Source organism: Symphalangus syndactylus, chromosome 16 (genome assembly GCF_028878055.3).
Source record: "Symphalangus syndactylus isolate Jambi chromosome 16, NHGRI_mSymSyn1-v2.1_pri, whole genome shotgun sequence".
In the NCBI taxonomy this organism is placed as follows: Eukaryota; Metazoa; Chordata; class Mammalia; order Primates; family Hylobatidae; genus Symphalangus; species Symphalangus syndactylus.
In genome coordinates, this window is record NC_072438.2 from 55,958,570 (window position 1) to 55,985,693 (window position 27,124).

The 27,124-nt window shown below is 40.2% G+C and overlaps 1 long non-coding RNA gene and 1 pseudogene across 5 annotated transcripts; one reads left to right on the top strand and one right to left on the bottom strand.

The window, feature by feature from the left end:
• The first annotated feature begins 494 nt into the window (after positions 1-494).
• On the top strand, positions 495-19,584 carry LOC129464462 (uncharacterized). Of its 5 annotated transcripts, XR_010116229.1 has the most exons (6): positions 495-607; positions 2,721-2,829; positions 4,110-4,220; positions 4,312-4,452; positions 6,177-6,313; positions 12,178-15,457. It is a non-coding gene; the product is annotated as an uncharacterized lncRNA (long non-coding RNA). The 5 variants fall into 5 exon arrangements; XR_008651601.2 differs by lacking the exon at positions 12,178-15,457 and adding an exon at positions 19,201-19,584 and having other exon boundaries at positions 2,721-4,220; positions 4,341-4,452; XR_008651600.2 differs by having other exon boundaries at positions 2,721-4,220; positions 4,341-4,452.
• Positions 19,585-21,092: 1,508 nt separating this feature from the next.
• Positions 21,093-26,615, bottom strand: LOC129464624 (ribosome biogenesis protein BMS1 homolog; annotated as a pseudogene).
• Positions 26,616-27,124: the final 509 nt, after the last annotated feature.

Genomic DNA, 27,124 nt, shown 5'->3' on the forward strand with positions numbered 1-27,124 from the left:
CCCCGGGCTCCCACAGGACAGATGCGGACAGTGAGGCTGGGGAGGCCCTGCTGCCCTCCGGACTGTCCCTCCAGCCCCCAGCTTTCTGTGGTTCTCTGGACCCCCTCTGCACAGGAGCAGGGGAGCCCACCCTGGATCCTGGGACGCCGAGCTTAAGGGACACCAGAGCTCTAGCTAGGCTGCTTCCTTTGCGGATGGTGAAGCTGAGGTCCAGAGGAGGGCAGGGGCAGGTCCCAGGCTCTCCCTAGGCAAAGGGAGCTGATCTCAGCGAGGGGGTCACAGGGAGCGCTCCTGCGACTTCTAGGGCCCGAAAGCTGGGGAGGATGAGAGACCAGGGGGCCTTTCGTCGTCCCCTGGGGCTGGGCAGAGGCTCAGTCTGTGCCGCAACCCAAAGCTGCTTCTGGCAAGTCGGAGCTGCTGTCCCTTTAAGATGGTGTGGAGCTTCAACCTGGCACGAGGGACGCTGCTGCCGGCGTGCGGGTCCCTACGGAAGCTGAGGCTGCACTTCCTGCAAGGCCCCTGCAGCAGCAGCGCCTTGGTCAGAGCGAGCTTCGGAGAAGCGGTGGTGGGTTCCATGTGATAGTGGAGTAGGAGGCAGCTCTCCGCGGTAAGTGGCGGGGGCGTGGACCCCACCGGGAACCCTCCCAGCTCCTTCCTTGAATCTCCCTGTTTTCATGCCCTCACTTCTTCGTGGGCATCTGGGCCCGAGCCCTCTGCGTGGGGGCGGTGGTGGTGTCCTGGCTACTGCAGCGTCCGCACCCCGGCCGGGAAGGCTATGCCAGTGTCCGACCCGCATCCAGCGTATAGGAGCGCCCTGGCCCAGAGCTGGCGGTAAAAGGCGGGACCTGGGTCCCTCCGAGCCCCAGGGGCCTCTGAGCTGGAGTCTAGGATTATTTCTGATGCCTCAGCACCTTTAAAAACCGACCTCGCTAGAGCAAGGGACATCTGTAGTTTCAGTTCTTTGAGGAGTCTCCAGCTATTTAGCTGTTTTCCATGGTGTGTATCTTAATTTTTCGTTTCCACCTACAGTGTATGAGTTTCCTTTTCTCCAAAACCACACCCGCATTCCTATTATTTTTGGTTTGGGGTTTGTTTTGTTTTTGTTTTTGTTTTGAGACGGAGTCTTGCTCTGTCTTCCAGGCTGGAGTGCAGTGGCGCCATCTCGGCCGACTGCAACCTCTGCCTGGTTTTAAGCAAGTCTCCTGTCTCAGCCTCCTGAGTAGCTGGGACTACAGGCGCCGGCCACCATGCCCAGCTAATTTTTGTATTTTTAGTAGAGATGGGGTTTCACGATATTGGTCAGGCTGGTCTCAAACTCCTGACCTCGGTTGATCTACCTGCCTCGGCCTCGCAAAGTGCAGAGATTACAGGCATGAGATACCATTCCCAGCCCCTCCTATTTTTTTTTTTAAAATCTAGGAATATTCAATAAGTGTGAGATTATCTGTGTGTGGTTTTGAATTACAGTTTTCTAATGAATAGTTTATTTTGAGGACCTTATCTCTCATTTGTTGTTCCATTTTATGGCCGTGCAGAATTGTCCAGGTTCTTCGTAATATATTAGATTGGATGCTTTTGCTACTTTGTAGTGTTTTTTGTGTACATGTTAGATGACAACACCTCGTGAATTACGTGATTGCCTGAAATTTTTGCCTAATCTATAGGATGCTTTTTAATTTGGAAAGTAGTTTTCTTTGATGTGCAGAAACTTTTCATGTTGACGTAGACCCATATATTTATTTTTGCATTTCATGCATGTAGTTTTTGTCACCCATATAAGAAAATATGTATCAGTGACAAAGCATTTAATTGTCAATGAGGTTTTTCTTCCAGGGTGTTTGTTTTCCTCTTTGCAAAGGTGAGCAGAGATTCAAGTGACCCAAAACATATGCTCATCCTGTATTTTAGTTAAAAACATTTTGTGGTTTATGGTCTTTTGTTTTGCCTTCAATTTGGGAGAGGGGGTGTTCATTTTCATACATCGTGTAAAATAAGGTCCTATTTCTCGCTTCTGCATCTGGATGTCATTTTTCTCAAAAGTATTCATTCTCTGCCTTCCACATTGCAGTGTTCTTTATCAAAGTCAGTTGATTGTGTCCATATTTGTGTTGATCATGTTTTTGTCCTCCCTGTTTTTGTCCATAGTTTATGCAAGTATCATATATCAGCTGTATAACTACAACTTGGCAGTGTAATTTGATATTGAGGATTGTGGGTCTTCACTTTGTATTTCTTAAGATTCCTTTAGATATTCATTGCTTTTGTGGTTCCCTGTGATTTTTAGCAATACATATTTATTTCTGTTAACTTTTTTTCGCAACATAAAGGTCCATAATTAGAGGTACACTTTCATACATATAGATTGGGTAATGATCAAATCAGGGTACTTAGGATCTCTATTTGCTCATCCAGGCATTTTTTTGTTTTTCTTGTGGGGAGAACATTCAAAATTCTCCCTTCTTGCTCTAGAAAAATATGATATTGTTAACTCCAGTCACCAGGCTGAGGAGGAGAACCTCAGATTTATTCCTTTAATGTTAAGATAACTTCGTTTCCATAATCAATCCTTCCCCATTCCCCCTCTATCTCCCAAACTCTGGTAACCAATATTGTGCTTTCTACTTCATTAAGATAAACATCTTAAGATTTCACATGAGTGGTATCGTGCCGTGATTGTCTTTCTAGGCCTAGCTCATTACATTTAACATAATGTTTTCCAGGTTCATCTGTGTTGCTCTAAATGACACTTTCATTATTTTGATGGCTGAAGAATATTTCCTAGTGTATGTATATGAGAATTTCTTGATCTCTTTATCTGTGGATGAACAGGTAGGTTGAGTTTATACCTAGTAATGGGACTGCTAGATGATATGGTATTTGTTTTTTTCCTATTCTTTGCAAGACCTCTAACTGTTTTTATAGTGTTAATACTAATTTATGTTTCCACAAATAGTTCCCCTTTCTGGAAATTCATACCAGGAATTGTCTTTTTAAATATTTTGATCTTTTTGTAATGTTCATTCTATTGGAGTGAGATAAGATCTGAGTGTGGTTTTGATCTGCATTTTTCTCATGAGTAGTAATGTTAACCACGTTTTTGTAGACATTGTGTCAGTTTCCTGTCTTCTTTGGAAAATTATCTAATCCAGTTATTTGCCCAGATTTTATCTGGCAATTGTTCTGTTGTTTTGTTTTTTTTTTGCCAGCTGGTAGTGTGACTGGCTTGTACCTTTTCAAAAATAATCCCTTATCCCAAACTTGTAATTTTTAGTGTGCCTTTTTATTTTGTTTATTGTTTCCTTTGTTGGGCACAAATGCTTCAGCTTGACGTGGTCCCACATGTGTGTAATTTCTTGGTGGCTGTGCTGTTGGTTACTAATCAAGAAAAAACAAAATCACTACCAAAGCAGTTCATTGTCAATAATGTTTTTCCCTTGTATTTTTGTTTACTTTTTGCGAACCCTGAGCATACATCCAAGTTGTCCTAAATATATGCACACCCAAGGTTGTCTTTATAGGAGCTTTATGGTTGCAAGTTTTGTGTATAATCTTTTATCATTTTGAGTTGATTATTGTGTACCTAGTACCATAGGAGTCCTGTATTATTCTTTTGCATATGGATATCTAGTTTTGGAAATCTTCCCCGTTGTGTCATTTTGGTGGTGTTTTGAAAAATGTGTTCATTCCATATAAATTTTTGTTTATTATTGAGCACATTCATTTTGCTCACTGGTCTGTGTTTCTCTGTGTATGTCAGTAACATATGGGTTTGTTTACTATGGATTTTCATTTAATTAGAACTCAGGGAATGTGATGCATCCCATATGGTTTGTATTTTTCAGAATAGCTTTGGAAATTCAGGGTGTTTCACATTTCCACATAAATTTTGGCATTGTTTCTTTATATTTCTTAAAACACTATTTGTCATATGCTAAATGTATACAATTAGAAGGTACAAGGAAGATTTTGATACATGTATATGTTGAGTAATGATAAAATCAGATTATTTAGCATCTCTTCCTCTCATATGGTTATTATTTTTGAGTGGTAACAACATTTAGAATCTTTACTTCTAACTACTTTGAAACATATGATACATTTGTGTTAAGGCTACCTGCTGTGGAGTAGAAGACCAGAATTGGTCTCTCTCATCTGAGAGTAACTTTGTACCCCATCACTGATTCCTTCTGAGACCACCTCCACTTCCCCAGCAGCCTCTGGTAAGCCCTATTGAACTTTATACTTCTAGAAGATAAAGCTTTTTTCAGTCTACATACCTGAGATCACATGGCATGGGACTTTCTCTACCAGGCTTATTCTTTGGACCTCATGTTCTTCAGCTTTCTTCATGTGGCTGCAGATGGCAGGATTTCCCAAAGGCTTATGGCTGAAACATATTCCGTGGTGTATCTGTACAGCAGTTTCCTCATCCCTGCAGCTGTGTTTGAACAGGTAGGTTGGTTCTCTACGTTGGCCACAGTTAAGAGTGCTTCAGTACCCATGGGAAGGCAGATAGCTCTCTTCAACCTAGGGACTTCAGCTGCTTTAAATGTGGAACCAGTGGTGGGGCTGTTAGCTGACATGGTAGTTGTACTGTGAATTTTTTCAGAAACTTCTAGCTGTTTTTCATAGTGTGTATACTAATTTACATACCCACCAATAGTGTTTAAGAGTTACCTTTCTGTAAGTCTACACTGGATGTCACCTTCAAAAATTTGTGTTTTGTTTTTGGTAGCACTCATTCTGAGTGGAATGAGACAGAATCTTAGTGTGGTTTTCATGGACTTTTTTTGTGAGGTTTAGTGATGTCGAGAAAGTTATTTGAGAAATCCCCACATTGCTTTCCATGGCATCCGAACTAGTTTGCATTTCCACCAACAGCAGACCAGTATCCCTCCTCCTCTGCCTTGCTGGTGTTCATTCTTGTGGACTGTGTCATGATTGTCATTCATCAGAATGTGTGAAATACTATCTCATGGGCCTTTTGCTTTGCATTTCTCTGATGATTTCTGAGGTAAAGAAATGTTGTCTTGTCTGTTGGTTGCTGTAAACCTTCTTTTGAGATGCATATTTTCATGCCCCTTACCCTTTCTACATTGAGATTTGTTTTTCTGATTTATTTGCTTAATGTATTTGAGGTAGATCCTGGATATTAGACTTCATCAGATGCGTATGTGGGAACATTTTCTCCCATTGTGTAGGCTGTCTGTTTACTGTGTTGGTAATTTCTTCTGCTGTGCAGCAGCTCTTTTGTATATTAGGCCCCACTTGTCAATAATTGTTTTAGTTGCACTTGCTTTTGGGGTCTTAGGCGTAGCCATGCTCTGCCAAATCCTCTGTCAGGAAGGGTATTTCCAAGTTCTCTTGCAGGCTTTTCATAGTTTGAGGTCTTGCGTTTACATCTTTCATTCATCTTGAGTTGATTTCTGTACATGGTGAGACACGGGCCCACTGTTTTTCTTCTGCAACTGGCTAGCAGTTTGTCCTGGCACCATCTATTGAGCGGAGGGAGTCCTTTCTCCAAAGCTTATTTTTGTGGATTTTTTTGAAGATCAGATGGTGTTAGGGGTGTGGGTTTACGTCTGGGTCCTCTAATCTGTTCCACTGTTCTGTGTGAAATGGGGTCCCTAGCTTTTCAATGAAATTTAAAATCAGGAAGTGTGACACAACCAATGTAGTTTGGACTTCTCAGGATTGCTTTAGAAATTCAGGGTGTTTTGTGGTCTGTATGAATTTTAGCATTGCATATTTACATATTTTTTAAAAGATTGGCCATATAGTAAAGGTATACAATGGGGAGAGTTAGAGTGGGGCATTTTGGTTAATGCAGACACAGAGGAATGTTCAAATCAGGATATTTAGGGTCTCTGTTATCACAAACAGTTGTTAATTTCTTTATGGTGAAAACATTTGGAATCTCCTTTTCTAGATTTTGTGAAAAATGTGTGATGTTTTGTTAACTTCTGGTCACTGTGCTGTGGAACAGAGATTAACAATTCATTCCTCTCATCTAAGTGTAATTTTGTACCTATTTCTGATCCCTGCCCATGCCCCTGCTTCCCTCCAATCTCTGGAAACCACTGTTGTGCTCTCTAGATCTATTGCAATAAAGCATTTTATTTTAGGTTCTACATGAGTGAGATGTGGCAATGTTTTTCTTTCTCTACCTGGCTTAGGTCATTTACCATGCTGTCCTCCAGGTTCAACAGTATGGCTCCAAATGATGAAATTTCACTTGATTTTCTGGCTGAAGACTATTCTGTTTGTGTACGTCCCCCACAGTTACTTTATCCCTTCATCTGTGGATGGGCAGGTAAGTTTATTCCTTATCTTGGCGATTGTGAATAGTGCTGCAGTCCACATAGGATGGCTGATACCTCTTGCATAAACTGATTTCTTTTGCACTGAAAGTATACTTAGTAGTAGAATTGTTAGATGAAGTGGTAGTTGTAGGTTTAATTTTTGGAGGAACCTCCAACTGGTTTCTGTAGTGTGTATACTAATTAACATTCTTTTGTTTTTTTTGGATGGAGTCTTGCTCTGTTGCCCAGGCTGGAGTGCAGTGGCACGATCTCAGCTCTATGCAAGCTCTGCTTCCTGGGTTCATGCCATTCTCCTGCCTGAGCCTCCTGAGTAGCTGGGATTACAGGCACCTGCCACCATGCCCGGCTAATTTTTTGTATTTTTAGTAGAGACGGGGTTTCACCATGTTAGCCAGGATGGTCTCGATCTCCTGACCTCGTGATCTTCTGGCCTCAGCCTCCCAAAGTGCTGGGATTACAGGCGTGAGCTACCGTGCCCGACTGTATACTAATTAACATTCTTACCAAACGAGTTCTTCTCTGGAAATTTCCACCAGCATTTGTGTCTCTTTTAATATATTTTATCACTTTGATAACATCCATTTGAATTATAGTGAGATGATATGTGTGTTGATTTGATTTATATCTTTCTCATGGTTTGTGATGTTATTCAAGTTTTAAAACTTGTTTTCAATGTTATGTCTTTTTTGTAGAAATGTCTATTCAGGTTTTGTTTGGTTATTAGTTTCTCTTTTGTGTTTTTGCTAGTAAGTAGTGTTAGTTGCTTAGACATTTTGAAGACAGCCTTTTATCAGATGTATGTTTGTCAAAACGTTTCTTGTACAATGAAACATATATGTTCTGTGCAATAAAAACAGCAGTGGTAACAGAGGAGATGTAGGCTCTGAGTGTCTCACTGGAGACTGAAGTCCGCAGATATGCAACAAAGCCTTTGTCTCCCTGATGTTTTTGCCTCCTGCTGGTCATGTGCTTTCACATATCAAGAGAGGACATTTAACATTTGAGCCACAGCGTCATTTGTTGTTGTCTGATGGGTGAGATTTTTGCTGGCGTAGTCCATATTGTCATATGTTCTTGGGGCCCACAGGATTATTCTTGGTCATCTAAGATGTTACTGACATCTTGTCACCTTAAGATGTTGCTGACTTAATCACCTTCAACTGACTCCTGTTCATTCTTCTAAATAAGCAAACACATGTTGTTTCAGTGATCCTTTCAGTTGGTGATTTTCCTGGTGCATTGCTATGTGAGGTCTCCTCCCGTCAAATGACCCACAGGTGGTAACAGTCTGTGAACAGTTTACAGGAGGGGCCAACCATGTGTGGACATGGGGTGGGTCATTTCAAAGTGAGGTAGTCAACCTGTACCCTAGACTTGCACAGACAGAGGAAGCCACAGTCCTTTAGAGAGAAAAAAATTACAATGTATAAATATCCTTTGTTAAGAGAAACAGAGACCATTTTCAAAGGGCATAATAGTATTAAAATGTGTTCTCATTGTTCAGCTCCCACTTATGAGTGAGAACATGCAGTGTTTGGTTTTCTGTTCCTGTGTTACCTTGTTGAGGATAATGGCTTCCAGCTTCATCCCTGTCTGTGCAGAGGACTTGATCTCATACCTTTTTATGGCTTTGTAGTATTCCATGATGTATATGTAGTACATTTTCTTTTTCCAGTCTATCATTGATGGGCATATGGGTTGGTTCCAAGTCTTTACCGTTGTGAATAGTGCTGCTATAAACATACATGGAGCAGATGGTGCTCAAAGCAAGATGGACCTCTGAGTAAGATAAGCTCCAAGCTTGATGGAGCTCAGAGCAGATGGAGCTCCAATTAATATGAAGCTCGGAGCAGATGTTGCTCAGAGTATGATGGAGCTCCAAGCCTGTTGTCTCAGAGCAAGATGGAGCTGGGAGTGACTGGGGCTCCGAGCAAGGTGGAGCTCGGAGCAGATGGAGCTCAGAGCAAGATGGAGCTGGGATTGACTGGGGCTCCGAGCAAGATGGAGCTTGGAGCAGATGGAGCTCTGAGCAGTTGGAACTCAGTGCAACATGGAGCACGGAGTGTCTAGCTCAGAGCAAATATAGCTCAGACAAGAAGGAGCTCCAAGCAAGATGGAGCTTGGAGCCAATATTCCTCTGTGTAAGACGGAGCTCACAGCAAGTTAAAGCTTGGAGTCGTTGGAACTCTGAACATTGCTCTGAGCAGTTGGAACTCTGAGCAAGATGGAGCTCTGAACAAGATGGTGCTCAGAGCAGATGAAACTGAGCAATAAGGAACTCTAAGCAAGGTGGAGCTTGGTGCAGATGTTGCTCAGTTTCAGATGAAGCTCAGAGCAGATGGTGCTCAGAGCGTGATGGAGCTCAGAGTGATTAGAGCTCCAAGCAAGATGGAGCTCAGAGAAGATTGAGCTTGGAGTAGATAGAGCTCTGAACAAAAAGGAGCTCCAGGCAAGTTGGAACTTGGAGCAGATATTGCTCGGTGTAAGATGGAGCTCAGAGCAGATGCTCATAACAACATGGAGCTTGAAATGACTGGAACTTCAAAACTTTGCTCTGGAGGAGTGGAGCTCTGAGTAGATGGTGATCAGAGCAAGATGAGCCTCGGAGTGATTAGAGCTTCGAGCACAATGGGGCTTAGAGCAGATGCAGCTCTGAGCAAGATGTAGCTCAGAAAACTTCTTGCTCATAATAAGATGTAGCTTGAGCAGATGGTGTTCAGAGCAAAATGAAGCTGGAAGTAATTGGAGCTCTCAGCAAGATGGAGCTTGGAGCAAATGGAGCTTGGAGCAAATGAAGTCCTGATCAAGAAGGAGCTCTAAGCAAGATGGAACTTGGAAGAAATGTTGCTCAGTTTCAGATGGAGCTCAGAGCAGATGATGCTCAGAGCAAGATGGAGCTCAGAGAACATCCTGCCTACAGTAAGATGGAGCTTCGAGCACATAATGCTCAGGGCAAAATGGAGCTAGAAGTGATTGGAGATATCAGCAAGATGGAGCTAGAAGATGCAGCTCCAAGCATATGGAGCTCGGAGCAGAGGGTGCTCAGAGGAAGATGGAGTTTGGAGTGATTGGAGCTCTGAGAAAGATGGAGCTTGGAGCAAATGGAGCTCTGAGTCAATGGAGCTCTGAGCAAAATGGAGCTTGGTGTGATGGGAGCTCTAAGCAAGATGGAGCTTGGAGCAGATGGAGCTTCAAGCAGCTGGTGCTCAGAGCAAGATGGAGCTTGGAGTGATTGGATCTCTGAACCAGATGGAGCTCGGATCAGATAGACCTCTGAGCAAGAAGGAGCTCCAAACAAAATGGAACTTGGGGCAGAAGTTGCTGGTGTAAGATGGAGCTCAGAGCAGATGGTGCTCAGAGCAAGAGGGAGCTCAGAGTGATTGGCACTCTGAACATTGCTCTGAGCGATTGGAGCTCTGAGCAAGATGCAGCTCAGAGCAGATAGAGCTCTGAGCAAAAAAGGAGCTCTAAGCAAGATGGAGTTTGGAGGAGATGTTGCTTGGTTTTAGTTGGAGCTCAGAGCAAAATGGAGCCCACAGTGATTACAGCTCCAAGCAAGGTGGAGCTCAGAGCACATGTAGCTCAGAGTAAGATGAGCTCTGACCACATGGTGCTCAGAGCAAAATGGAGCTAGAAGTGATTGGAGCTCCCAGCAAGATGGGGCTTGGAGTGATTGGAACTCCCAGCAAGATGGAGCTCAAAGTAGATGGATCTCTGACTAGATGGAGCTTGGAGTAGATAGAGCTTGGAGCAAGAAGGAGCTCCAAGCAAGATGGAGCTTGCAGCAGGTGCTTCACAGTGTAAGATGGAGCTCAGAGAAGATGATGTTCAGAGCAAGATTGAGCTCAGGGTGATTGGCACTCCAAACATTGCTCTGAGCCCATTGGAGTTCTGAGCAAGAAGGTGGGAAGTTAGCAAGAAGGTGAAGTGATACAATCCCACAGAACATTACAAGTTTAGCAGAAGCTATTATTAAATGTAACGAGAAGAACGCCCCAGAATTCTATGTGGATTGTCAGGGGACAATACTCATTTCTGTAATCAGGCATACTTTCTTTGAAAAAGTTTATCGTATCAAACCTCACAAGGACAACCAGAACTCTGTGATATCCACTCTACAAACCTTAGACCCCTACAGTGTAGTAAAGGTGACAGCCAAGATAGAAAGACAGAAACACACTGTTTGATGACCAATCTTTGGAAGCTGAGATGGCAAATGTGGATTTACTCAGATTATTTTCCTGTTAGCACCTCCAGATGTAATTTTGACGGTACTTTGAATTGGGCTGATGACACAATGGGGAAACATAAAGTGCTGACACTGGACTTCAGCAGTACAGTAACAGCCATGAGCAAGGCCATTGAAAAAGACTGGTGGTTACATTGCCACGTGTTTTTCTGCATGGCATCATCATCTTAACTATGGATTTTATGTGTTTTCACAGCAAGAGGTTTCTAATATTTAGAAGTGGACCTTATGCATCGGGTACTTCATAAGAGCTTGGAAAACTCTCACCCAGGTATTACCAAATGCCAGACATCTCTCCATGTAAGCCGTTTTCTGCCACAGCTAGAATTCATTCTGGGTGACATGCTGTTCTTGGCTGCTAAGGAAGTGATGTGGGGGAGCCAGGTGTCTCTCACTGTCTGTAAGTCTATGGGAAAAAGAACACTGAAAGGCACTAAGTTTACTGCCATGTTTAGAGGAACTTGTCAAGGCAACACAAGAGTGTTGTAGTCCTATGTGGCCAACACTAACCTGAGTTTTTACAGCAGTTATTGCATAATGATCACAGTCACATTGAAGTTCACTTTCTAAATCTTAGATTCTACAAAAACTCTGTCTGATAATGTCCTATAGACCTTTCAGTAGCTAAAATCAATGAGTTTGAAAAATAATTTGAATTTGGCTTGCTCACGTTTTCAGCAGAATGCACTTGTGAGTCCTGCTCTGTCATTGTATTTTACATGTGTGGCTGTCCCACTTGCTGTGTTGGAAGTCAATGTTCCAGAATGTTAACTTCTACAAATACCTATGTATAGAGCAAAGAGAAAACTCTTCAAGTCAAAAGAGTGTATGTTGTTTCAGGGCGGCTCTCTAGCCTTGGATTTGAAACTATAATATTTGTTACACAGAGAGAAGATGGTTCGTCTTTGTATTTTATTTTTAATTTTTGTGGGTACATAGTATTTATGGAGTACATGAGATGTTTTGATACGGGCATGCAATGTGAAAAAAAGCACATCATAGAGAATGCAGTATCCCCTCAGTGATTCTTTGAGTTACAAACATTCCAATTACACTCTTTATGTTATTTTCAAATATATGATTAAGTTATTATTGTCTGTAGTCACCCGGGTTTGCTATCAAATAGTAGGTTTCTATTATATATTATTTCTTTTTAGTTTTTTGTATCCATTAACAATTCCTGCCTCCCTCTCACTCTCTCACTACCCTTCCCAGCCTCTGGTAATCATCCTTCTACTATGTCCATGAATTTAATTGTTTTTATTTTTAGATCCTGGAAATACGTGAGAACATGTGATGTTTGTATTTCTGTGCCTGGCTTATTTTTCTTGACATAATAATCTTCAGTTCCATCCATGTTGTTGCAAATGACAGGCTTTCATTTTTATGGCTGAATAGTACTCCACTGTGTATATGTACCACATTTTCTTCATTCATCTGTTGATGGACACTTAGGTTGCTTTCAAATATTAGTAATTGTACACAGTGCTGCAGCAAACCTAGGCGTGCAGAAATCTCTTTGATATACTCATTTCCTTTCTTTTGGGTATATACCAAGCAGTGGGATTTTTGGATCATATGGTAGTATATCTGTTTTTTTTTCAGGAAACTCCAAACTGTTCAAGGAGATAGTTCTGTTGTGATTACTTCATTGAGAAATTTAACTTATGAGCAGTTGAAAGGAATGCAAGTTGCTGGAAAATCAGAATGAAGAGTGCAAAATGACCAAGCTACAATGTATTGTCATTATTCACTCTGATGTGAAAAAGGCAGTGAATTTAATAGAAAATAACTTTGCAGAGTAAAATCTCAGGTGTGTTTTTTTAGTGCCACAGCCTTGGATGATGTGTTCCTAGAAGCTGTCAACATCTCTTCTTAATTGGGGAAAGTGTTAAGCCCCAAAGTAGCTGGAGCAGTACATCTTCAATTTTTGACAAGAAAGCAGGCACTTGATCACTTTGAGTGCTATTCATTAGTTTCTGCTTTCATTGAGAATGCAACAAAAGCCAACTAGGCTGCTGCTAACTCCTTGCTGGACATCTTCTGCCACTGTCACAGGAACTGTGATCTCACTGGACAATTAACTAGGGAGCCTTTAATCTTGAATGACAGCTGCACAAATGATCTTCAAAGCATTTTAGCCACCAGAGGAATTCTCTTCAAATACCCAAAATCCATCAGTATCTTGAATCATGCTGGATTTTGAATAATTCTTAACAAGCTATGTAAAGGGGGCTCTCTGGCCTTGAAATAGTGATGTTTTTTATACAGAAAGGAGAATGCAGAATGGTCAGACTACCATGCACTGTTAAATTTGATTTCAAGAAATTACAGGAAAACTTTCCAAATTTCCATCTCACAGAATTTTTTTTTACAAAGAATTCCAAGATAAGTTTAGTTTTATGGAAAATTTTTATGTGGTTTTTACTCACTCTTCATCTCAGACATCAACAGATGATTACATCACTTATTTAGCTAGTAAATTTATTAATATAAAACTCAGAGACATTCCAATATCCACATTGCTTACACCATTAGGCATAGATTCAATGTCAGCTATGACAATTGAAAATAAGCTGTTTTGTGATTTAAAGGTTTAAATTTCTCTAACCAAACTACTTGATCCAGATGCAGCACTGCAAATGTTAATATCTGTTCTGGAAGAACAATCAAATAAGACTTAAGAGGAAAAGGAATGGCCACAATCCACCTGAAATTTTTTTAAAAAAATATGCAGCCTACTAAATCAGAATGAAAACAGAAGTACAAGATTATAAACAAAATGCAACCAAACTTTTCTTAAGCTTACCTAAAGTTATTTTATCTGAAAATTTCAAGCAGCTTTGTTCAACACTAAATTGACAATCTAAACTAACATGTCTTTTGAATTTATGTATGGTAGTAAACGTTCTCTCTATTAACTTTATTACCTAAGGCTAAACCTAAAATTTTTAAGCAAAATTAGAAAAATAGTCTTCACTTGTCAAAAAATAAAGTTTGTTACATTTAGTATTTTCCCAATAAAATTGGTCATTCTTGGTTTTTTATTTGGAGAATCTGTGCAAAATTTCACTAAAAATAAATTAGCACTAGAAATTATTTCTAAATACCAAAAAAAAAAATGAAGAATGGTTTCACAAAGAAAAAAGGAAAACTTGCTTAATTAGCAGAGTGTCATCTCTGTGATTTTGTGATTATTTGATCAGTGTCCTGAGATGGATACGATGGCAAGTAATGACAAAATTAAAATAAGCATGCAGATTTTTTTAAATTAAGTGCCAAAAAATAATGGGTCGTGCAAAGCCCTTAAAAACATTGTGGCCTAATTCTAAAGATTTTTGCTACTATGCTACATCACACCCAACATCAGTTAAGTGCTCATTCTGTGACAGGTAGTACATTACATTTTAGCAAACTACACAAGACCCCTATGTGATAATATGCTTCAGGGTTGTAAAGTTGGGTGCATTTACTAGTCTTGAATTTTCTGGGAGTATACAAACCCAACATTAGTCTAGATGCCCAAAAATCTATTTAGACATCACAGTAGAATGGAGAGTAATCTTGACCACAGGAGGCTGTGTTGTGGCATTTATTTTGAAATTATTTTTTCTTGATTTTTTTGCCTTTTAATTGTTTTGTGAGTTTTATAATGTACAGAATATTTTTAAATTATTATATATATAAACTGATTAGTCTTAATTTTAAACTTGGGGTCTTGCCTCTGGGGTCTTACTTGGATTTCTCCTAACAATATTATACACATATTTGCAATAATTTCTCTCATACTGCTTTTAACTCATTTAATTTTTCAGCCTTTTAAGAATAACAAAAGTGATATTAATTGTAAAAATGCTGAAGTGACATATGAATTTATGCAGTGCATATGTATTTTTTATTTTACCAATGAGATGGGAGAAATGTTGTCTTACATTTTAACATACATTTTGGCCATTACACAGATGAAGCAACTTTTCATTTGTTAATACATAATGCATACTTTTTCTTCTGTGCAATTCCTCTTTATATTCTTTGCTCATTTTCCCACCGGGATTTGCATGTTCTTTACTATTTGATAATCTCTATACATTCTGAATATCCATTTTTTGTTATATATACCATGTAAATATTTTCTTCTAATTTGTTATTTGTCTTTCAATGGTATTTATCAATTGTTTGCTAAAAATGAGTTTGTTAGTAAAATTTGTCTATCTTTTACTTCATGATATTTGTATTTCATGTCATGAGGAAAAGGCATGAATATTTTAAAAACTTCCTTGTAGTATTAATTTTATTTTTTATTTCATTCTTTATTTGAAATTTATTGTTTATTTCTTCAAATTCCAAATAATAAACAACTTTCTCAAAGCAATGCTTCTTTCTATTGATTTCAAACATTACATTTGTCTTCTCTGAAGTTCTTGTCTATTTGATACCTGACTGTCACACTACTGCTGTGGATGTGCTTCGTAGCATCACAGTACTGCGGGGTTATAAGATTATCTGATAGCCAATAGAAGCAGACCTCTACTCACTGTTGTTCTTTTTTCTTTTGGAGAATAAAGTTAGCTATTTTTATCTGGGTTCTCAATTTTTTTTTTTCTTTTTGAGATGAAGCCTCGCTCTCTCACCCAGGCTAGAGTGCAGTGGCATGATCTTGGCTCACTGCAACCTCTTCCTCCCGGGTTCAATTGATTCTCCTGCCTCAGCCTCCTGAGTAGCCAGGATTACAGGCATCCATTACCACGTCTGGCTAATTTTTTTATTTTTAGTAGAGACAGGGCTTCACCATCTTGGCCAGGCTGGTCTTGAACTCCTGACCTCGTGTTGCACCCACCTCTGATTCTCAAAGTCGTGGGATGACAGGCGTGAGCCACCGCACCTAGCTGGGTTCTCAGTTTTGTATAAACTTAAGAAGATTATCAAATCACATACCAATTACCATCTGATTGAAATTTCAATGTTTTTATATATAGGTTTTGAGACTAAAGCCATCTCTATTCTTTCAGCAGTTCAGATGTTTATCTTTCCATTCGAAATGTATTCTAAATTTTATTTTGATGTTTCTTCGTGAATTATTTAGAAGTTTGTTGTTTGATTTCCAAACACTTGTGTGTTTACTAAGTATCTTATTGATATTCATTCTTTTCTTTTTGAATTTATGTTTTAGGTTCGGGGGTACATATGCAGCTTTGTTATGTAGGTAAATTGCATGTTGCTGGGGTTTCATGGGAAAAATAATTTAGTCACTGCGGTAGTGAGCATAGTACCTGATAGGCATAAGTAATTTTTCAGTCCTCACGGATTTTCCACCCTCTACCCTCACACAGACCCTGGTATCTATTATTCCCTGTTTTGGATCATGTGGAGCCAGTATTTATCTCTCATTTATAAGTGATAATATATGCTTTCTTTTTCTGTTTTTGTGTTAATTTGCTTAATTTGTGGGATGTAGCCTCCAGCTACATCCATTTTGTTGCAAAAGCCATAATTTTATTGTTTTTTTGTTGCTACGCAGTATTTCACGGTGTATATTTACGAATTTGTTTTCTTTTTGAGATAGAGTCTCACTTTGACACCTAGGCTGGAGTGCTGTGGCATAATCTGGGCCCACTGCAAACTTTGTCTCCCAGGTTCAAGCTATTCTGCCACCTCAGCTTCCCAAGCTGGGTCTACAGGCATGCACAACAATGCCTGGCTAATTTTTGTATTTTTAGTAGAGATGGTGTTTCACCATGTTGGCCAGGCTTTTCTCAAATTCCTCGTATCAAATGATCCACCCATCTCGGCCTCCCAAAGTGCTGGGAATACAGGCGTGAGCAACCACGTCAGGTGGTACACATTTTTTTTTTTCTAGTCCACTACTGATGAGCCTCTAGGTTGGTTCCATGTTTTTGCTACTGTGAATAGTGCTGTGATAATCATACAAGTACATGTGTCATTTGGTAGAATAATTTATATTTCTTTGTGTATGTACCCAGTAATGATATTGCTGTACCAAATGGTAGTTCTGTTTAAGTTTTTTGAGAAATCTTCAAACTGCTTTATACAATGGCTGAATTAATTTACATTCCAAACAGAAGTGTATAAGATTTCCCTTTTCTCTGCAACCTCAGCAACATCTGTTATTTTGTGACTTTTTATTAGTAGCCATTGTGATTGGTATGAAATGGTATCTCATTGTGGTTTTCATTTGCATTTCTCTAACGATTAGTGATTTTTAAAATGGAGCATTTTTTCACATTCTTGTTGACAGCATGTATGTCTTTTTTGAGAAGTGTCTGTTCTTGTCCTTTGCCCATTTTTCAATGAGGTTGTTCAGTTTTTGCTTAAAAATTTTTTTAAGTTCCTTACAGGTTCTGGATATGAGACCTTTGTCAGATCCATAGTTTGCAAATATTTTCTCCCATTTTGTTGGTTGTATGTTTACTCTGCTGATAGTTTCTTTTGTTGAACATAATCTCCTTAGTATACTTAGGTCCCACTTGTCTATTTATGTTTTTGTTGCAATAGCTACTGGAAACTTGATCATAAAATCCTTGTTATTGCCTATGTCCAAAATATTATGTTCTGGGCTTTTGTCTAGGGTTTTTAGTTTTAGGTTTTACATTTAGGTCTTTAATCCATCTTAAGTTGATTTTTTTTAATATGTTGGAAGGAAGTTGTCCATTTTAAATCTTCTGAATATGGCTAACCGGTTATCCTAGTACCATTCATTGAATAGGGAGTCTGTTCCCATTGCTTCTAATTATAGACTTTGTCAAAGATCAGATAGTTGTAGGAGTGCAGCCTACAACCTTCTCTGATCTGTTCCATTGGCTTTTGTGTCATGGTTTTTGTACCAGACCTATGATGTTTTGGTTAATATATCCTTGGAGTATAGTTTGTGAACACCTCAAAGCTGAGACAGGTCTCAGTTAATTTACAAAGTTGACATTGCCCAGCTAGCCATATGTAAAAAGCTGAAACTGGATCCTTTCCTTACTCCTTATACAAAAATTAATTCAAGTGGGATTAAAGACTTAAATGTGAGACCCCAAACCATAAAAACCCTAGAAGAAAACCTAGGCAATACCATTCAGGACATAGGCATAGGCAAGGACTTCATGTCTAAAAACACCAAAAGCAATGGCAACAAAAGCAAAAATTGGCAAATGGGATCTAATTAAAGAGCTTCTGCACAGCAAAAGAAACCACCATCAGAGTGAACAGTCAACCTACAGAATGGGAGGAAATTTTTGCATTCTACTCATCTAACAAAGGGCTAATATCCAGAATCTACAATGAACTCAAATTTACCAGAAATAAACAACCCCATCAACAAGTGGGCAAAGGATATGAACAGACACTTCTCAAAAGAAGATATTTATGCAGCCAAAAGACACATGAAAAAATGCTCATCATCACTGGCTGTCAGAGAAATGCAAATCAAAACCACAATGAGATACCATCTCACACCAGTTAGAATGGCGATCACTAAAAAGTCAGGAAACAACAGGTGCTGGAGAGGATGTGGAGAAATAGGAACACTTTTACACTTTCGGTGGGACTATAAACTAGTTGAACCATTGTGGAAGTCAGTGTAGTGATTCCTCAGGGATCTAGAACTAGAAATGCCATTTGACCCAGCCATCCCATTACTGGGTATATACCCAAAGGATTACAAATCATGCTGCTAAAGAGACACATGCACATGTATGTTATTGTGGCACTATTCACAATAGCAAAGACTTGGAAGCAACCCAAATGTCCAACAATGATAGACTGGATTAAGAAAATGTGGCACATATACACCATGGAATACTATGCAGCCATAAAATTGATGAGTTCATGTCCTTTGTAGGGACATGGATGAAGCTGGAAACCATCATTCTCAGCAAACTATCACAAGGACAAAAAACCAAACACCACATGTTCTCACTTATAGGTGGGAATTGAACAAAGAGAACACTTGGACACAGGAAGGAGAACATCACACACTGGGTCTGTTGTGGGGTGGGCGGAGGGGGGAGGGATAGCATTATGAGATATACCTAATGTAAATGACGAGTTAATGGGTGCAGCACACCAACATGGCACATGTATACATGTGTAACAAACCTGCACGTTGTCCACATGTACCCTAGAACTTAAAGTGTAATAAAATATATATATATATAAAAATAAATGGCTGATCAGGAAAAAAATTAGGAAGTAGAATTCAACAACACATCAAAAAGATTATACATCATGATTAAGTGGGAATTATCTCTGGCATGCAAGGCTGGTTTAACATATGTAAATCAATCAATGTGATATATCACCTTAACAAAATGAAAGATAAAACTATATGGTCACCTGAATTGATGCAGAAAAAGCATTTAACAAAGTTTAGCAACCTTTCTTGGTAAAACCTCTTAATAGTTTATGTATAAAAGGAAAGTTCCTCAACATAATAAAAACTGTTTATGAGAAACCCATGGCCTACATCATAGTCAGTGGGGAACAACTAAAAGCTTTTCTACTAAGATTGAGTACAAGATAGGGATTCCCAGTCTCATCACTTTTATTCAACATAGTACTTGCAAGAGCAATATGACAAGAAAAAAAGTAACTAAATTAAAAAAGTAAAATTATCTCTATTTGCAGATGACAAGACCTTTTATGTAAAAAACTCCAAACATTCCACAAAAAACTCTGAGAACTACTAAATCAATTCAGTTAAGCTGCAAAGTATAAACTCAACATATAAAAATCAGTTGCATTTCTATATACAAATAACCTAGCTGACAAAGAAATCAAGAAAACAATCTCATTTACAATAGCATCAAAGAAAAACATATACTTAGGAATGAATTTAACCAAGAAGATGGAAGATGTGTTCACTTGAAAACCATAAAACATTGATGAAAGAAATTTAGACATGAACAAATGAAAAGATATCCTATGTTTATGGCTCAGAAGAATTAATATTGTTAAAATGTTCACACTACCCAAAGCAAATATACAGATTTAACACAATCCTCATCAAAGTTCTGATGGCATTCTTCACAGAACAGAAAAAATAATGCCAGCCAGGCATTGTGGTTCATGCCTGTAATCCCAGCATTTTGGGAGGCCAAGGCAGGTGGATCATGAGGTCAGGAGTTGGAGACCAGCCTGGCCAACATAGTGAAACCCTGTCTCTACTAAAACTACAAAAATTAGCTGGATATAGTGGCATGTGTCTGTAGTCCCAGCTACTCAGGAGGCTGAGGCAGGAGAATTGCTTGAATCCGGGAAGCGGAGGTTGCAGTGAGCCAAGATTGTGCCACTGCACTCCAACTTGGGCAACAGAGTGAGACTTCATCTCAAAAAAAACAAAAACAAAAACAAAACAAAACAGAAAAAACAATCCTGAAACTCATATGGAACCACAAAAAACCCCAAACAGCCAACAGATTACTGTGAAAGAAAAAGTTGGAGGCATCACACCTCTTGATTTAAAATTGTGTTACAAAGCTCTAGTAATCAAAACAGTATGATACTGGCATAAAAACAAAAAATATAAACCAATGGAATGAAACAAAGACCTTTGAAATAAATCCAAACATATACTGTCAACTAATTTTTGACAAGGGCAAACAAGACAACACAATGGAAAGAAAAATAGTCTCTTCAATAATAGTGCTGGGAAAACTGGATTTTCTCATGCAAAATAATAAAAATGGACCCTGATGATACACCATACACAAAAATCAACTCAAAACAGATAGAAGACCCAAGACTCAAATAAGACCTGAAACTGTAAAACTCCTAGAAGAGAACATAGGGGGAAAGCTTCTTGACATTGGCCTTAGCAATTATTTTTTGGATATCACACCACAAGCCAGGCTACAAATGGAAACATAAACAAAGAGGACTGCATCAAACTAAAAAGCTCCTGCACAGCAAAGGAAACAACCAACAAAATGAAAAGAGAACCTACAGACTGGAAGAAATATTTGCAGATCACATATCTGATAAAGTGTTAATGTCCAAAAATCAGTAAAGAACTCTTTTAATAACAGAAAAACAACCCAGTTGAAAAATGAGCCAAATAGGAAATGACCAATAGCAAATGGGGAGACATACATTAAAAGAATACAAAGTAGCAGACATATAGGATGATCAAGTTAGAGATCTGATGTACATCATGAGGGCTATAGTTAATAAAAATGTATTGTCTTTGGGATTTTTGTTAAATAAGTAGATTTTAGCTGTTCCTGTCACACACAAAAAATGTAACTATGTGAGATGGTAGATATGTTAATTTGCTTCACTATAGTAACCAGTTTACTGTCTATATGTATCCTTCAGGTCATGTGGTCAACCTCAAATGTATAAAATAAAATTTAAAGAAGAAAAGTTTGTCTTCAATCCAGAAAGAACCACTACTACCATTTTTTGGTATTCCATTCCAAAATATTCCATGAATATACACTTGTTCAATCAAATTTAATGTTAGACTTTATACTTGAACATTCAAAGCACTTAAGAAATTATAGAAAAGTGTCTGTGTGACTCCCTGTCTGCAGAGCACAGGCTGCATCTCCACTAACACACACACCACCAGTACTTTATGCAGAGTCATTGTTCACCTTTAGTCTGATGCCGTGGGTGAGCCCGAGTTGTCCTGTGGTCCGCATTCCTGACCAGGTGTCTTTCTCACCCACTGGTTTCAACAAAGATATTACTGGGTTATAGAAGGCTGGGATGGAAACAGGATACCAAGTTCACATGAAGACAGTATCTGAAAAGAGAGGTAATTTACTTTAACATTTTCAAAAGAAGATTCATATCCATATTGCAAAGAAACAAAGAACAAAACCTTCACTCCAAACTTCTCTACCTAGTTGCAAAGTATTTGAAGGGAAAGCTCACTAAGGAAGCTAGTCTCATAGATCCCAGAACTGTTTTTTTTTTTTTTGAGACGGAGTCTTGCTCTGTCGCCCAGGCTGGAGTGCAGTGGCGCAATCTCGGCTCACTGCAAGCTCCTCCTCCCGGGTTCACGCCATTCTCCTACCTCAGCCTCTCCAAGTAGCTGGGACTACAGGCGTCCGCCACCACGCCCGGCTAATTTTTTGTATTTTTAGTAGAGACGGGGTTTCACCATGGTCTTGATCTCCTGACCTCGTGATCCACCCACCTCGGCCTCCCAAAGTGCTGGGATTACAAGCGTGAGCCACCACGCCCGGCCTAGATCCCAGAACTGTTACTGGGTGTGGCCAGGGGGCTGCAGACACAAGGCGAATGGGCACACCACATAAGACTGGGAGATGTAAGGCTGGAGCTGCTCAACTCTCTAGAGACCTGACTCCAGCCTCTTGTCACACTGGCTAGAAGCCAAGCATGAATGGTAACACCCTGCCCTGAACACTACTCAAGACACTCACTGCTCATCAGCAGCTTATACTTAAAGCTGGCCTGGAAGGCTCCTTCTGGAGCCCGGAGCACTTTCTTGATCTGCTGCCTTATCTCGCTGACAGTTTGAATCACAGCACCTTCAAGTTTGGCCACTTCCAAGGCAGAATTAAACATTCCCTATGGGTATAGCAAGATAAAAACACACAAGAAAAATCATATTTGCTTTACTTCTTACCTCAAACATACATCCTTGGTTAAAGAACAAAAACAACTCACTGAAAGGTGATAAAATAATCAAAATGTATCTGCCCCTGAAAGTGGAATTACTACCACAAAAAGAATATAACTCTTTCATTTTTCCCAAAATAATCATGTGGGTTCATGGGCATGCTCATCACTGCTGTCTGTGTGGAAGAGAAGATTGAAGAGGGATTTACTGGACTGCACTGGCCTAGGCAGCCTTTGCTGTCATCTCTCAGCCTAGACTGCAGCCCAGATCCTTTTACTCAGGTGCATGCACTTAGAACATGAAAACAGCAAGATAAATGCTGGTGGTATTATTACGTTATATTGCAAGAACACTTAATGATCTTGCTATGTATTTTAATAGAAACATCCCACTAATGAAATTGTCAATAAATACTGCTCAAACCACCTTCCCCAAATACTGAGAAACGGTACATCCATTTTTCTACCCTTGCCGAGTTGTCTGCAAATGCTCTATTTTTCTACTGAATGGTTAGACAAACTTGTGATTTTTTTTCCCTTTCTTAACACAAATCAAAAAAGTAGGAAACAAAACCCAATGGGTAAAATGACATATTTTTTTTTCTTGAGACGGAGTCTTGCTCTGTCGCCAGGCTGGAGTGCAGTGGCGTGATCTCAGCTCACTGCAACCTCCACCTCCCAGGTTCGAGAGATTCTCCTGCCTCAGCTTCCCAAGTAGCTGGGACTACAGGCACACACCACCACGCCCAGCTAATTTTTTTGTATTTTAGTAGAGACGGGGTTTCACCATGTTGGCCAGGATGGTCTTGATCTCCTGACCTCGTGATCTGCCTGCCTCGGCCTCCCAAAGTACTGGGATTATAGACATGAGCCACCATGCCCAGCCCCAAAATGACATATTTTCAATATGAGTTTCTGTAGCAGTCTCACATGGTAGTCATGAATAACAGCCTCAATTCCTAAATAGCTCTGTTTTACTACTGCTTTTCTGGGCATATTTAAGTAACACAACATGAGGGAGCAAACAAAACATGAAGTTTATAAAAGATTTCAAATACTTGTGTAAAAACATGAGGCCCTTATTCTAGAAGTATTTCATTCCTTTTCTCAAACAAAATGGGCATTTATAAATATGAGAAGATATAGATACACAAACCTTAATAAATGAAGTGTTCTTGAAAATTTTATATGTAAAACCAGTTAGCTTTAATTTCTTAACAATTTTTATGGATTTATCCAGATCAAGGACAATTCCTGTGGCAGCTTTCCAAAAATCAGGCTAACAGGAACCCCAGAATTTGAAAATAGGAATAATATCAGCAAGAGAAAAACTTCAATTCTATGTGACATAATAAATTACCGAAGTGAATTTAACTTACAATTAGCTAAGAAAAACAAGAAAGACCATCTGAACTTGCAGCCCAGTGGTTTGACAAAAGCAATCCAAAACTTTAAAATTGGTAAGCCAAACTAACAAGAGTGACTTGAGGCCAGGCGTGGTGGTTCATGCCTGTAATCCTGGCTCTTTGGCAGGCCAAGGCGGGCAGATCACCTGAGGTCAGGAGTTTGAGACAAGCCTGGCCAACATGGCAAAACACTGTCTCTACTAAAAATACAAAAATTAGCTTGGCATGCTTGTGCACACCTGTACAATTCCAGCTACTCAGGAGGCTGAGACAGGAGAACTGCTTGAACCCAGGAGGTGGAGGTTGCAGTGAGCCAAGATTGCGCCACTGCACTCCAGCCTGGATGACAGAGCGAGACTTTGTCTAACAGAAAAAAAAAAAAAAAAAACAGGGAGACTTGAGTACTTCCTGAGAGTGATTTCAGAGGAACATAATTTGACTATAATGATCTATTTGGAATGAAATGGAAAAGAAAAATACAGTTGCAATGTTTAGGAAATTAAAATTTGAACCTCCAGGGCAGATTCCATCTGCTCATTATTCTGGTTTCTTCTCTGTTAAATGGGACCAATAAACCCTGCCCTGTCTGACTGGTCAAATGAAAATGTAGTGAACAGACTGCTACCCCAGCATGGCTGCAGGGGGTCGCATGTCTGGCTAGTCGCCGATGGCTCCGCACAACCTCATATAGTGGTTAGCACATGGTGAGCACTGCTTAAGTACTTGCTTAGATAAATAAATCCAAAAGATGCACAAAAATAGGAAATGTCTTCAGTACCATTGTAAGTCTTCCACTTCCCCTCCTCTACTCCCACACCCTACTGAAAAGGATGTAGGAAGATTAAAAGGAAAGGGAAATTTAATTTATATTACTAAAAATGAGTAATTTTCAACTTAAAGTCTCATGTATGCAATAACCCACATTCAGGATATATTTCTCAAGCCAATCTGTAAAAGAAATCATCCAAGATAGTTACCATTATGCCACTGACAGTCTATTGCCAAGAAACCAGTTCCCTGTGAAGTGATAGGGCCTTAAAGGAAAAGGAAAAAAAGAAATATAGCAAACCACAAATTTTAGATTCTAGTTTTACATAATGGATAGGGACATTTACATTTGGATATAGATTTACTCCAAACCACCTCCCTGCTCCCAGAAAAGAGAAAAATCTCAGGAATGGAATTTTATGAAAGGAAAAGCACAAAGCTATAATGATGCAGCCTGTAAGGCTTAGTATCGGCAATAAGCAAGTTATTGTAATCATATTTTACCCCAAAAGGCTGCTCTGCAATGCATGTGCTGTGGGGTTTACTTTAGAAGCCTTTGTCTTCCATTGTGGTCTTTGATATAATAGAGCAGGATGGTCTGAAACCTCCTCCACCCTACAGAAAATATGATTGGATCTTGGGGCTTGAGGATTTTCTTATACCAGCGATGTTTCTTCAGATGCATCTGATGGGACAAGAGGGTAAGATGATCGATGGAGGGGAAATCCACAGAGCCTCAGGCACCAAATACGCAGCAAAGGGACCCACCTGCACGTATCCAACATTGCCTTCACTGTTGCCCAAGCCACCCAGGATAATGGGGTAATGGGGGTCAAAGATATGCACAGATTCACAGAGAACATTTTCAATCTCAATGGGGACATACGTCCCAGATGGAAAACCCTCATACTGAACTCTAGCTTGATCATCTTGATCTTCAAATTCTGCACTATTCAGCTATACATGACAGGAAAAAACCCATATGCCATTATCTGTAATCAACATAACATTAATATGAACAAATGAGCAATTTCTAAGTAAAGGAACTGTGGACAGAATTATGTAGGCTTTATCCTATTAAAAAATACTACACATTTAGCCAGGCACGGTGGCTCATGCCTGTAATCCCAGCACTTTCGGAGGCCGAGGCAGGTGGATCACTTGAGGTCAGGAGTTCGAAACCAGCATGACCAACATGGTGAAACCCCATCTCTACTAAAAATACAAAAATTAGCTGGGCGTGGTGGCGCGTGCCTGTAGTCCCAGCTACTCAGGAGGCAGAGGTGAGAGAATCACTTGAACCGGGGAGACAGAGGTTGCAGTGAGTTGAGATCGTGCCACTGCACTCCAGCCTGGGCAATAGAGCAAGACTCCATCTCAAACAAACAACAGCAACAAAAAAAACCCTACACATTTTACCTCTACAGTCTGCTCAGAATATGTCCCAACCGTTTTCTTCTCTGCTGCTCCAAGGGACAGCAAATGTAGATTACTCTGTGGAGCCCTGTGTGCCCGAACACTGGAAACGTCCCCAGTCCACACCTTTTTTTTCCTTCCTCTCCAAACAATTCTGTCACACTTTTCCCGTCTGTAAACACCCAACACCTCCCTAACCTTCACTCAGCTGATGGCTATTTCCTGATTCACTCCCAAACCGAAAGAACCTTCACAGTCACCCCTCTACCCGGGTTTCCTCGCTTATCCAGCCTTATCAGAGCTCTGACCTGGCCCATAGGGGAGCTATGTGTGGCTATTTAAATTAAAATTAATTACAATTACATAATATTTAAAATGCAGTTCCTCAATCACACTGGCCACATTGGAAGTGGTCCATATCAACCTGCTGCCAGGGTTACAGTATTGGGAAGTACAGACGTGAATCTCCATGATCACAGAAAGTTCTACGGGCAGCTCAAGCACAGATGATTTGTCAATGTCTGCTCAGGGCCACACATCACTTGCTCAGTAGACACCATCCACTCTTCCTGGACTTTATTCCAACAGCTCTTCCCTCTGTTACCTCTCTTATCTCAAAACCTTTTGATTCCACTTCTTCCACCAACAATTCCTCCACTTCTGTGCTGCTCTCTGCAGCAAAACCCCACAAAAGTTTTCTGCAGTCACAGCCTCCAGTTCCCCTGCTCCAGTTCTCCTACATCCATGAAAATCGGTGCTTGCCAAGATCGCTGAAGGCCTCCGTGCCCCTCCTCCAGTGGTCAACTCTGCCTTCACCATAGTTAACATGGCAGTGGGATCTGAACAACATGTCACCTCCATGTACAGCTGGCCTCCCACGTGCCTGCATGCTCACACTGCTTCTCCCTCCTGGGCACTGCTGAGGCCTCATGGCTGCAGTCACCCCCTCTCACCCACACCAGTCCTGCTCCTCCGGCTCACTCTGCACTCACTCCCCGGCCACCTCACAGCTTGAAGAGGCATCTACATGCTGAGGGCTGTACATCTAAGTCCCTGGCCATACACCTGACACTCCACTTGTCTGCATGACACCCAGCTGACCCAAACATCATCTTCCCAAAGCTGCATCCGCAGAGGGTTTCCTATCTAATAAAACAACCCATCCTTCCAGGAACTTCCAGTCGCCATCCTTATTTCCTCTTACACACCCCACATTCAGTCTACCAGGAAATCCTACTGACCCAGCTTGCAAATAAAGTCTGGCAGTCATCTCTACTGCCAGCCCTCTGGTTTGTGCCACACAACTGATCTTTTGGCAGAGTGATCTGATGAACTGCATATCTTTCCTCTGCTCAAAACCCTCCAAGGAC